The 13,127-nt window shown below is 39.3% G+C and overlaps 1 protein-coding gene across 6 annotated transcripts in view; it reads left to right on the forward strand.

The window, feature by feature from the left end:
* SPECC1L (sperm antigen with calponin homology and coiled-coil domains 1 like) overlaps nucleotides 1–13,127 on the forward strand; it is a 120,720-nt gene that overhangs the window by 84,904 nt on the left and 22,689 nt on the right. The gene's annotated exons all lie outside the window — the stretch shown is intronic.

The raw sequence follows: 13,127 nt of genomic DNA on the forward strand, positions 1-13,127 counted from the left end.
GAGTCTGTTTCTGTTTTGTAAATAAGTTCATTTGTATCATTTTTTTAGATTCCACACATAAGTTATATCATATGATACTTGTCTCTGATGTACTTCACTTAATATGATAATCTCTATATCCAGGTTGCTGCAAATAGCATTATTTCATTCTTTTTTATGGCTGAGTAGTATTCCATCATATATATGTACCGCATCTTTATCCATTCATCTGTCGATGGATATTCAGGTTGCTTCCATGACATTATGCTAAATGAAATGGGCCATATACAGAAGTACAAATATTATAGGATTCCACTTATATGAACTCCGTAGAATAGTCACATTCATAGAGACTGAAAGTAGAATGGTGGTTGCCAGGGGCTGGGGGCAGGGGGTAATGGGGATTTATTGTTTAAAGGGTACAGAGTTTCAGTTTGCAAGATGAAGAAAGTTCTGGAAATGGATGCCGGTGATGGTTATATAACCATGTGAATGTACTTAATGCCACTGAACTGTACACTTAAAAAATAATTGCTTAGCCCCCCCCCCAAAAAAAAAAAGAAGTAAATGATTGGGATACAGCTAGATAGAAAAACCTAGCATGGACATACAAGATTTGAACCATATACTATATACATGAACTGTATACTAATTAGACCTGTGAGACATCTGTTGAACACTCTACCCAACAACAGCAAAATATGTATTCTTCTCAGGTGCATGTAGAACATTCAGGATAGGCTGTATGTTGAGTAATAAAACAAATCTCGATAAATTTTAAAAGATTGAAATTTCACAGAGTATCTTTTCTGATCATAATGGAATGAAATTAGAAATTAATAACTGAAGGAAAATTCACAACATAACATAACAAAACTATGGGAGGTGCTGAAAAGCAGCTCTCAGGGAAATTTATAGCTGTGAACACCTACCTTTATAAAGAAGAAGAATCTCAGGACTTCCCTCACGGTCCAGTGGTTAAGACCCCGCTCTTCCAGTGCAGGGGGTGCAGGTTTGATCCCTGGTCGGGGTACTAAGATCCCACACGCTGTGCGGTGTGGCCAAAAGATAAAAAAAAAAGAAGAAGAAGAAGAAGAAAAATCTCAAATCAGTGATCTAACCGTCAACCTGAAGAAAGTAGAAAAAGAAGAGCAGACTAAGCCTAAAGCAGTCAGAGGAAGGAAGTAATAAAGGTCAGAGCAGAAATAAAGGAGATAGAAGAATCAGTAGAGAACATCAGTGACACCAGAAGTTTGTTCTTTGAAAAGATCAGCAAATCTACAGATCTTTACCTAGATTGACAAAGGAAAAAAAAAAAGGAGACTAAAATTACTAGAATCAGGAATAAAGGAGAGGACGTTACTAATGACCTTATAGAAATGAAAAGGATTAAAAGGGAATACTGTGAACAGTATACCAACAAATTGTTTAACGTAGATGAATTTGACAAATACCTCAAAATACACAAACTATAAAAATTAACTCAAGGACTTGCCTGGTGGCACAGTGGTTAAGAATCCGCCTGCCAATGCAGGGGACACGGGTTCGAGCCCTGGTCTGGAAGATCCCACATGCCGTGGAGCAACTAAGCCCGTGCGCCACAACTACTGAGCCCATGTGCCGCAACTACTGAGACCCGCGTGCCTAGAGCCTGTGCTCTGCAACAAGAGAAGCCACTGAAATGAGAAGCCAGCGCACTGCAACAAAGAGTAGCCCCCACTTACTGCAACTAGAGAAAGCACGCACGCAGCAACGAAGACCCAATGCAGCCAAAAATGTAAATAAATAAATTAATTAATTTAAAAAAATTAACTCAAGAAGAAAGAAAATCTGGGACTTCCCTGGTGGTCCAGTGGTTAAAGACTTCACCTTCCAGCGCAGGGGGTATGGTTTCGATCCCTGGTCGGGGAGCTAAGATCCCATATGCCTCGCCGCCAAAAAAACAAAACATAAAACAGAAGCAGTATTGTAACCAAAAAATTCAATAAAGACTTTAAAAATGGTCCACATCAAAAAAAAAAAACTTTAAAAAAAAAAGAAAGAAAATCTGAGTAGACCTATAGCAACTAAAGAAACAGAATTAGTAATCAAAAACTTTCAACAAAGAAAAGCCCAGGGCCTGATGGCTTCACTGGTAAATTCTACCAAACGTTTAAAAGAAGAATTAACAGCAGTCTTTCTCAAACTCTTCCAAAAATAGAATAGAGAACATTTCCTAATTCATTCTGTGAGGCCAGTATTACCCTGATAACAAAGCCAGAAAAAGACATCACAAGAAAACTACAGACCAATATCTCTTATGCAAAAATCCTCAATAAAATACGGACAAACAGAATCCAGCAGCAAATAAAAGGAATTGTGCACCATGACCAAGTCGGATTTATCCCAGGAATGCAAAGTTGGTTCAACATGTGAAACTTAAAGTAACACACCATGTTGTGGAATAAAGGGGAGAAACCACAAAATCATCTCAGTGGATGCAGAAAAAGTGTTTGACAAAATTCAAAACCCATTCATGATAAAAAAAAACACTCAACAAACTAGGAATAGAAGGGAACTTTCTCAACCTTATAAAGGGTATCTGTGAAAACCCACAGCTACCATCGTACTTAATGGTAAAAGACTAGGTGCTTCCCCCCCAAGATCAGGAACAGGAAAGGATGCCCACTCTCACCATTTCTATTGACATTTTATTGGAAGTTCTCGCTAGGGCAGCTGGGCAAGAGAAAGAAAAAAAGGCATTGAAAAGGAAGAAGTAAAACTATGTCTATTTGCAGATGACATGATTGCTATCTAGAAAACCTTCAAGAATTCACATAAACACCTTTGGAGCTACTAAACAAATCCAGCAGATTTACAGGATACAAGGTCAATATAAAAAGCAGTTGAATTTCTCTATACTAGCAGTGAAACTCTGAAAATGAACATAAGACAACATTTCCATTTATAATAGCATCATAAAGAATAATATATCCGGGGGAATTGCCTGAGGGTCCAGTGGTTAAGACTCCTCACTTCCACCGCAGCGGGCATGGGTTCGATCCCTGGTCCCTGGTGGGGGAACTAAGATCCTGTGTTCTGCGAGGTGAGGCCAAAAATAATAATAATAACATATCTGGAGAAAAGCATGGTTCGGAAGGATACATGCACCCCAGTGTTCATTGCAGCGCTGTTTACAGTTGCTGAGACATGGAGGCAACCTAGGTGTCCATCAACAGATGAGTGGGTAAAGAAGATGTGCTACGTATGTACAATTGCATGTTACTCAGCCATTAAAAAGAGTGAAATAATGCTGTTTGCAGCAACGTGGATGGACCTGGAGGTTATCATACTTAGTGAAGTAAGTCAGAGAAAGACAAATATATGGTGTCGCTTATATGTGGAATCTTAAAAAATGGTACAAATGAACTTACTACAAAACAGAAACAAACTCACAGACTTAGAAAACAAACCTACATTACCAGGGGGGAAGGGTGGGAGGGAGAGATAGACTGGGAGTTTGGGACTGACGTGTAAACACTGTTATATTTAAAATAGATAACCAGCATGGACCTACTGTATAGCACAGGGAACCCTGCTCAATATTCTGTAATAACCTAAATGGGAAAACAGTTTGAAAAAGAATAGATACATGTATATGTATGACTGAATCACTTTACACCTGAAACTAACACAACATTGTTAATCAACTATACTCCAATATAAAATAAAAATTTTTTAAAAAGAATAAAAGACTTAGAAATAAATTTAACCAAGGGGGCACAAGGCTTGTACACTGGAAACTACAAACATTGTGAAAGAAATTAAAATCTAAGTAAATGGAAAGATCCTTTGTTCATGGATTAGAAGTTTTTATACATGCTACAAAGTGGATGAATCTTAAAAATATTATGCTGGGCTTCCCTGGTGGCACAGTGGTTGAGAATCTGCCTGCCAATGCAGGGGACACGGGTTCGAGCCCTGGTCTGGGAAGATCCCACATGCCGCGGAGCAACTAAGCCCGTGAGCCACAACTACTGAGCCTGCACGTCTGGAGCCTGTGCTCCGCAACGGGAGAGGCCGCGACAGTGAGAGGCTCGCGCACCGCGATGAAGAGTGGGCCCCGCTCGCCGCAACTGGAGAAAGCCCTCGCTCAAAAACGAAGACCCAACATAGCCAAAATAAATAAATAAATAAATAAATTTAAAAAAAAAAAAAAGAAAAAAAAATATTATGCTAAGTGAAAGATGCCAGACATAAAACTCCATCCTAAAAGACTTCAGTCCTCCATACCTGAAAGCGGGGGTAAAACTGATGCTCTCAGATTTGCCAAGTGGCAAGAACATCAATGCTGTGGCTCCCAGTTTGATCAAGGACTGAAATCTCGAGCATAAATCAGTATTGCCCAACCCTTTACATTTTCTTCTTTAACATCATTTTTTATTGGGCTGTACTTCACGTAAGATAACAGTTCACCCATTTAAAAATGTACATTTTAGTGTCTTCACAGAGTTGTGCAGCCATCACCACAATTAGTTTTAGAGAATTTTCATCAATCTGAAGAGAAATCTTGTACCTGTTAGCAGTCCCTCCCCATTTGCTGTAGGCAGCCACGGATCTACTTCCTGTCTCCATAGACGTGCCTGTTCTGGGCACTTCATGGCACTGGAATTACACAGCGTGCGGTCCTCTGTGGCTGCCTCTTTCATTGAGCATAATGTTTTCACAGTTCACCTGTGTTGTAGCATGTTCTCCACGTGTCACTCCTTTTACGACTGAACAGTATTCCACTTTGTGGACCACCTGTTGTCGTCCCATCATCTGCTGACGCCGTCTGGTTGTCATGGCCGTTACATACGATGCTGCTGTGCACACTGCGTACGAAGGCTTTGCATGGACATAAGTAATTTTCTCACCCTCCTGTCTGTCTTTTACTTGGCTGCCAAAGTGGTTTGAAATTGTGATCTGGTTATTTCTCTTTAAGCTGCTTCTCCTTTGCCATTTGGTTAAAGCCTCAAATCCTTGGTGTGGAGAACAAGACCCCTTACAGTTGATCTGGCCCCTGTGTAGTCTTATCGGCTTCTCCACAATCACACCTTGGCCACTGGTGCCCCCCATCCTGTCACTTCACCCCTCCATCTGGGGAGTGTCTGCTCCTTCAGCTTCGAAGTCAGCATCTGTGCAACGTTGCCTTTGCCCTGCTCCGCCCCCGCAAGGGTTCATCCCTAATGTGCACCCCCTCCTCCCAGAGCCCCGGGAGCCTAGTTCTTCCTTGACTTGAACCCAGTCCAGGGCAGAGTGCTTTCTGTATATCAGGGCTTTTTTTTGGGGGGGGGGGGTGGGGGGCGGTCTTTGTAATTCATTTTCCCTGTGTTACAGAACCCCACGTGATATATCCCAAGGATACTGAAGTTGTCAGTCTGTGTGTGTGTCTTCCTTTCTAGACTGTGAGCTCCTTAGAAGGGCCTGTCTTTCCCAGCGTCCAGCAGAAGGCCCTGCACATGGCAGAGCTGAATGACTGTCTGAACCTATATGTTGAATGTCATGGGATACCTTGGAGGTTCATTTTTAGAACAGTGGTTCTCAGGCTTGTATGCAAAAACCTGTGAAGATTGTGGGAAAAGTGCAGATTCCTGAGAACCAACCCTCAAGATTTATAATTCGAGAGGTGCGTTGGGAGACTCTGGAATCTGCATTTTTACAGGCATTGCACTTGATCCATAGACCATGCTGTGAGAATCACACATAGAGTCGTGATTAAGCCCTTGGACTTGAGTGTCAGGTAAGGTTTGAATGTCAGCTCTGCCTCTTACTGTGTGACCTTTTGCAAATTACTTAGCCTCTCTGGGCCTCAGTTTCCTCCTCTGTAAAATGGAAGCTTAAGTGAGGCAGTTGTGCACATTTCCAGCATATGCTATGCGTTTAACAGATTTTAAAAGTATTATTTTTCTATGTTATTGCATGTCATCTTGTAACATAAGCTTTAAATTTTCCTAGACCATTACCCTTAAATTGAGTAATTTTAGATAATTTGAAAGTACCTCCCCCTTGATTATGGCATTTTGCCATGTAGCAAGTTGATTAAAAATTAAGTAACCAAGTTGATTGAGGTAATTCAAGCATTAAGTCAATGATTTAACTAATGTCTCTTGGTTCCCTCCATTTAAATTCTCTGATTCTGTGGTTTTAAGGTACATTGTATTAAGTTAAAAAAAAAAACCACAAATCAATTCCTTAAGATCCTCAATTAATAATTTTAATTTTTTTTTGTTTACTGGGTACTTAAAATGCAAGGGGAAATATAATGCAAAACAGAATGGTTAGCCATACATAAAGAAAAACCTTTTTATACATTGGGCAGTCTGTGCTACAAACCCGTTTCCCCCCTTCCTTACTTCCTGTGGACACTTTTGTAATGATGTCTATGTATGGCTTTTTTGTTTGTCTGGCTTTTGTTTCCTGTGAGACTGGTATCTGTTTTGCTGTTTAAAAGTAGATAGGATGCTGGTTCTTTTATTTCAAGGTCTGTGAGTTAAAATTGGACATAATTTTATATGCATAATCTTTTTAAACTGAAAGATATATCTGATAGAGCTCTTAATTTGTCAAGAGCCACGTAAGAAGTGCCAGAGCCCTTTCCTTATCGAGCTGTAAGTATGGATGAGCTTACCCCTCCTTGAAGCCAGCAGTGTGGGACCAGTCTTTGGTCTCTGACTTCCCACAATCAGCAGGAGAGGGCAGGCTGTGACACTGGACTGGCTCACTAGAGCAGGAGCTGTTACGTGACACTTAGCACATTCTGCACTCTCAGGCCCCAAGTGCATCGTTAGTGCTGGGACTGCGCGTGCTTTATGTCGTAGGAACTGTCTAATCAACAGAGATAGATTCCCTAATACTCATATCATCTTCCGCTAACTCTCTTAAGAGTCATCCTAAAATAATTGTACTAATCACTGTAATTTCATTAACCATCCATTACAAAACAAGCCCTTGTGAGTTGGCCTTTTATCTGACAAATACATTTTTTCTCTTTTAAATTGCGCCCTGCCACCAATTATTCACTGAAGTTTTAGAATGCTAGAATATTACCCTTGAAGGGGACTTGACTATCTAAGTTAACTGTCAGGTTTACAGATGTGGGCCTGAACCCCTGCCAGGATCAATGACTCCCTCAAGGCTGAGCCATGAGTCTGTGGTATCACAGACAGCCTTCAGAACTATTGCTTTAAGGATTGAGTCTTTCTTCTTTTTTAATCAGTGCCTCAGCTTGTATACAATTGTGGGGGTTTTTTTATTTTTTAATTTTTTTTTAATTTGTTTATTTTTGGCTGCATTGGGTCTTCGTTGCTGAACACGGGCATTCTCTAGTTGTGGCGAGCGGGGCCTACTCTTCGTTGCGGTGTGTGGGCTTCTCATTGTGGTGGCTTCTCTTGTTGCGGAGCACAGGCTCTAAGCGCACGGGCTTCAGTAGTTGTGGCACGCAGGCTCAGTAGTTGTGGTTCGCAGGCTCTAGAGCACAGGCTCAGTAGTTGTGGCGTGTGGGCTTAGTTGCTCCGCAGCACGTGGGATCTTCCCAGACCAGGGCTCGAATCCGTGTCCCCTGCATTGGCAGACGGATTCTTAACCACTGAGCCACCAGGGAAGCCCTACAATTGTGTTTTAAAATTAATTTAAATATATAGATACCTCTAGTAGTTCTTTAGTGCTTATGGAGAGAAGTGATGCTCCGCTGCCCTATACTATCACCTCTGTAAATTCTGCTTCCCAGAGGCAGCTACTCCAGTTCTTTGACTGTTTCTTTAGGGAGTAACAATGTAAGATTGATGTTATGAGACTAACCAGGTAATAAGGAATATAACTCGTACTTTCAGTATACTTTTCTTTGGTTCTAAATTTTATATTTAACAGCTTCTGTTGTACTGTTGTTTTCTTGTTCTGGGAAAACCTAATTGAATACAATCAAGGAGCCTCTAAAGGTTAATTTAAGAGAGCTTTACTTTGAAATCTCATTGTTTTCTGATAAAATACCAGGCCTAGAGATGGATTAGTTAATCCAAAAGATAATGAAATCACTTAATCTAGTACAAAATAGTTTTAATAAATGGGCAAAAGCTTTTAGTACTGCCTGAGGTAATGTAATCTCAAATAAACATTAAGAATGCACAGTTTTATTGAGGGATTTGCTCATTAGTGCTTGGGCCAAAGAAGGAAAGATTGTACATTTCTTAGTGGAGGCTAATGGAATCAGAAGAATTGATGGACTTGAATGGTTTAAAAGTGATGTTTTTATGTGCTATGCTTTACTTGCTTTCTAGCAATATTTCCTAATATAGAAATTAACTTATCAAATACATACTAAAGCTCTGTGCCAGGTAGTGTGCTGGGCATTGAAGCAGAAATCAGGAAATAGAAAAGTAGTTCCTGTTTCTGGAAGCTTGTGGACTAGTCAGTGAAATATGCATTAGTAATTAAAACTCAATATGGACTTCTGTGTATGGTTATGATAGGTTATCAGATCAAACTCTGCTGAGAACTGTTCTGTTTAAAATGCAAATATATATATATATATGTCTGTGAAGGCACTGGGGACTAATGAAGGCAGCTGGGACAAATTTGGCAGGAGCCAAGATTGCAGGGAGAAAGAGATCACACTGAGTTGAGCTTCTGTTTACACTGCCTTTTCCAACCCTTGGAGCATTTGCCAGCTCTTGGCATGGGTCAGAGACCAAACAGAAAGCAGTGGTCCAGAGCTTGTTTGAGAGTCACTGAGGAGGGAAACTAAAATCTGAATTTGGAGCTATACTAAGGCAACAGAGATTTGAGGGTCCTAAATCCCAGGGAGAAGACAGTCTCAGAGTAGTGAACTCAACATTTGACTTAGCTCTTGTCCTCAAGGTATTTGTCGCATGCTAAGATGCCTGGAGGTGGACCTGGAGAACTTCAGCAGAAATCTGCTGCTGAGAGGATAGAGACTTCAGCACAGCTTTTGTTCTCCTGGTACCAGGAAGATAAAAACCAAAAGTTCAAGACCAGCCAAGGGGGAGTGACCCTGGCAAACATCCTGGGAGTTCAGTAGAGCCCTCAAAAGAACTGTGCCTTACAGATAAAGGTTGACTGGAAAAGGCCAGCTTGAAATTCAGCATCAGAACTTTCACCTGCTACATCGAGGTGATCAGCTGCCAGAAGAAACTTAAAACCTTTCTGCAGGGAGGTGGCACCATCCAGCCCCTTATATTCTGATACCCAGTGTCTTGCAGTCCATCAGAAATACCAGTCGTGCCAGTAAACATGATCAAATGACTGAAAATCAAGGGAAATAATGAGTAATATAGGGAGAAACTTCAGGTGATCCAGATACTTAGATTAGGCCTTTAAAATAACTGATTAATGTGTTCAAGAAAATAGATGAAGAGAAAGAAAATTTTACCAGAGAAATGGAATCTATAAAATAGAATCAGATGGAAATTTTAGAACTAAAAAAATACAATAGCTGAAATTAGGAATTCCAATACATGCACTTAACAACACGCTAGATACAATGCAAATTTGTGAATTGTAGGGTTGATCAGTTAAAAATATCCACAGTGAAGCACTGAGAGATGAAAGGTTGAAAAATACGTAAGAAGGTGTCATAGATGTGGGACACAGTAGAAGATTTAATACGTGTGTAGTTGGAGTCCTAGGAGGAGAGGGAAGGACAGGAGTGTCCTACTAAAACTGCCAAAAATGAAAGTCAATGAGAAAAATCATAAAATAGAGAGAAAAAGTAGTAGCTTCAGAAGAGTACTGATAAGACTGGCAACTTCTCCATAGATGGACAAAAACAGAATTTATCACCAACAGGCCCACTCTGAAAGAAAAAGGGAAATTCTTTCAGCAGAAGGAAAATAATCCCATAGGGAAACAAAATTATAGGAAGGAATAAAGAGCAATGGGAGAAATAAGTGTATGGGTAAGTATAAATGAATATTGACTCTGCAGTATAATAAAAATGTCTTGTTTAACGATGTATTTAGGTTTAAAATATAAAACAAAAATGGCTCAAGAGGTTGGTAGAAAAGTAAATGTCATTAACATGTTGTAAGGTCCTTGTATTGTCCAGAAAGTTATAAAATTCTGAATTTATGGTAGATATTAGTGAGTTAAGGGTCACATACCATAAGTCTCTAGGGCTGCACTGTCTGATACAGTGGCCATTGGCTGCATGTGATTATTGAGCACTTCAAATGTGGCCAGTCCAAATTGAGACGTGCTGTGATTATAAAACACACATCAGATTTTGAAGTATGGGGAAAAAAGGATGTAAAACAACCCATTTAAAAATATTAATACATATTGAAATGATCATATTTTAATATATTAGATTGAATAAAACATATTAATATTATATGTCTTTTTACTGTTTTAATGTGACTGCTAGAAATTATACATTGGTACCAACTAAAACAATAATAAAAAATGGAAAATTAAGAGGCTAATAGAGGGGGAAATGGAGTAATAATAAATACTCGATTAATCCAAAAGAAGGCAGGAAAGGAGAGAAAAGGAACAGAGCATAAGGGTACAGAAGTAAATTTAAACCCAGGTATATTACAGTTGCATTATACATACATGGACTGAGTATTACAGCTAAAAGACTGAGATTTTCAGATTATAAAAAACAAACCCAATGCTGTTTTGCATATAAGAACCATCCTTTAACTGGAAAGACTGAAGAAGATAAAAGAATGGGAAAGATACTATGCAAGCACTAATCAAAAGTTGGGAGATCTATACTAACATCAGACAAAGTACTTGTCACAGAAAGAAATATTACTAGGGATTTCCCTGGTGGTGCAGTGGTTAAGAATCTGCCTGCCAATGCAGCAGACATGGGTTCGAGCCCTGGTCCGGGAAGATCCCACATGCCGCGGAGCAACTAAGCCTGTGCGCCACAACTACTGAGCCTGCACTCTAGAGCCCGCCAGTCACAACTACTGAGCCCGCATGCTACAACTACTGAAGCCTGTGCACCTAGAGCCCATGCTCTGCAACAAGAGAAGCCACCGCAATGAGAAGCCACGCACCGCAACGGAGAGAGTAGCCCCCGCTTGCCGCAACTAGAGAAAGCCCACGTGCAGCAACGAAGACCCAGCGCAGCCAAAAGTAAATTAATTAATTATTTTTTTTAAAAAAAGGAAACATTACTGAAGTTAAAGATGGCACTTCATTATGATAAAAGGATCAAAACAAAAATAGCAACAACTGCAGTAGTCAGGGCAGTCTTGGGAAACAGAGTTGGAAGACTTACATTGCCCAGTAAGAAGATTTCACGGGCACTTATATCCTAAACTCATATGCGCCTGATAACATAGCCCCAAAGAACATAAAGCAAAACTGACAGAACTGAAAGGAGAAAAAGACAGTCTCTCAGTCATATTTGGAGGTTTTAACACACCTCTCTCTGTAACTAGTAGAAGAAGCAAACAGAAGTTTAGTAAAGCTATAGAAGATTGGAGTAACGCAATTAACCAATTTGTCCTGACTGACAGCTATAAAATGCTGCACCAGACAACTGCAGATTGCCCACTCCTTCCAGTTGGCCACAGAATGTTGATCAAAATGGGCCATATGCTGAGCCTTATGTAGCAAGTCTCAAAAAATTTCAAAGAATTAAAATCCTTCAGAGCAAGTTCTCAAAATGAAAGGATAGATATGATCAGTAGATGCAGAAAAAGCATTTGATAAAATTCAGCAGCTGTTTCACTGTTTAATTTTTTTTAAAGGAACAAATTTCTAACAAATTAGGAATAGAAGCTGCTTTCCTTACTCTGATAAAAGGTATCTAGAAAAAAATAGTAGACAAGACATCAATCTTAATTGTGACATCAAGAGCTTTCTGCCAGAGATGAGGAAAGCAAGAAGACTGCTCTCACTTCTCTTCAATGTTGTACTGAAAGTCCTAGCTAGGTCAATAAGGCAGAAAAAGAAATAAAAAGTGTAATGATTGAAAAGAAAGATACAAAACTGTTTATTTACAGACACAATTATGATGTAGAAAATCTAACAAAGATGCAGATATAAACATAAGAATCAAACAAAAATTTTTTAAAGATTTCATTTTTATTAGCATTTTAAAAATCAAGTACATAGGAATGAATCTAATGCAAGCTGTATAGAACAGAAGAATATAAAATATCATTGTAAGAAGTTAGAGAAGACCTAAGTAAATGGCATGATGTGCTAATAAGTTCATTGATTGGAATGAGCAGATAATCTATAAAGTAAATGTAATCCCAATCAGAATATCAGCAGGGTTTTCTTTATTTTTTTAATGGAAATTGACCAGCTGATTAACATTTATATGGAAACCCACTTGGATAGATAGCCCGGGCAGTCTTGGAAAACAAAGCTGGAGGACTTGTACTACCCAATTGGAAGACTTCACAAGCACTTCATAAAAAAGGATATCCAATGGCCAGTAATAAACAGCTGAAAAAATGCTCAGCATCATTAATCATCAGGGAAATACAAATTAAAACCACAATGAGGTGATGCTACAGCAGATTAGACACAGAATGGCTAATTCAAAAAGCTGATCATGCCTAGTGTTGGGAAGGAAGCAGAATAAGAACACTTAGACATTGCTGATGGGGTTGGAAAATGTTCCAGCCATTTTGGAGAACTATTTGGAAGTATCTACTGAAGTTGAATATTCATATATCATATGAGCAAGCAGTTTCACTCTCAGGTATATCTCAACCGAAGTGTGTACATGCATTCATCAAAAGACATGTATGAAAAAAAAAAAAAAGACATGTATGAGGTTGTTAACAATCTTGGGTTGCTTGAAACCCCAGAAGTTGGCAAGATTAGTCTAATATGTGTCAGAATAATGGTTAACCTTTAGGAGGTCACAGGAGGCTTTCTGGGTTATAAGTACTAGGTAACTAGTACTTATGAAAAATGGAAAAAATATGAATTCCATCATATTTTCTACATAGACAATTTTGCCATCTGCGACTAAAGACAGTTTTAATTCTTCCTTTATAATCTAGATGCCTTTTATTCCTTTTTCTTTCCTTATTGTACTGGCTGGAAACTACAGTACAATATTGAATAGAAATGATGGAAGCAGATATCCCTGTCTTGTTACTGGTCTTAGGCCAGGGGTCAGTAGAGTTTTACTT

Source organism: Balaenoptera ricei, chromosome 14 (assembly GCF_028023285.1).
Source record: "Balaenoptera ricei isolate mBalRic1 chromosome 14, mBalRic1.hap2, whole genome shotgun sequence".
Taxonomy (NCBI): domain Eukaryota; kingdom Metazoa; phylum Chordata; class Mammalia; order Artiodactyla; family Balaenopteridae; genus Balaenoptera; species Balaenoptera ricei.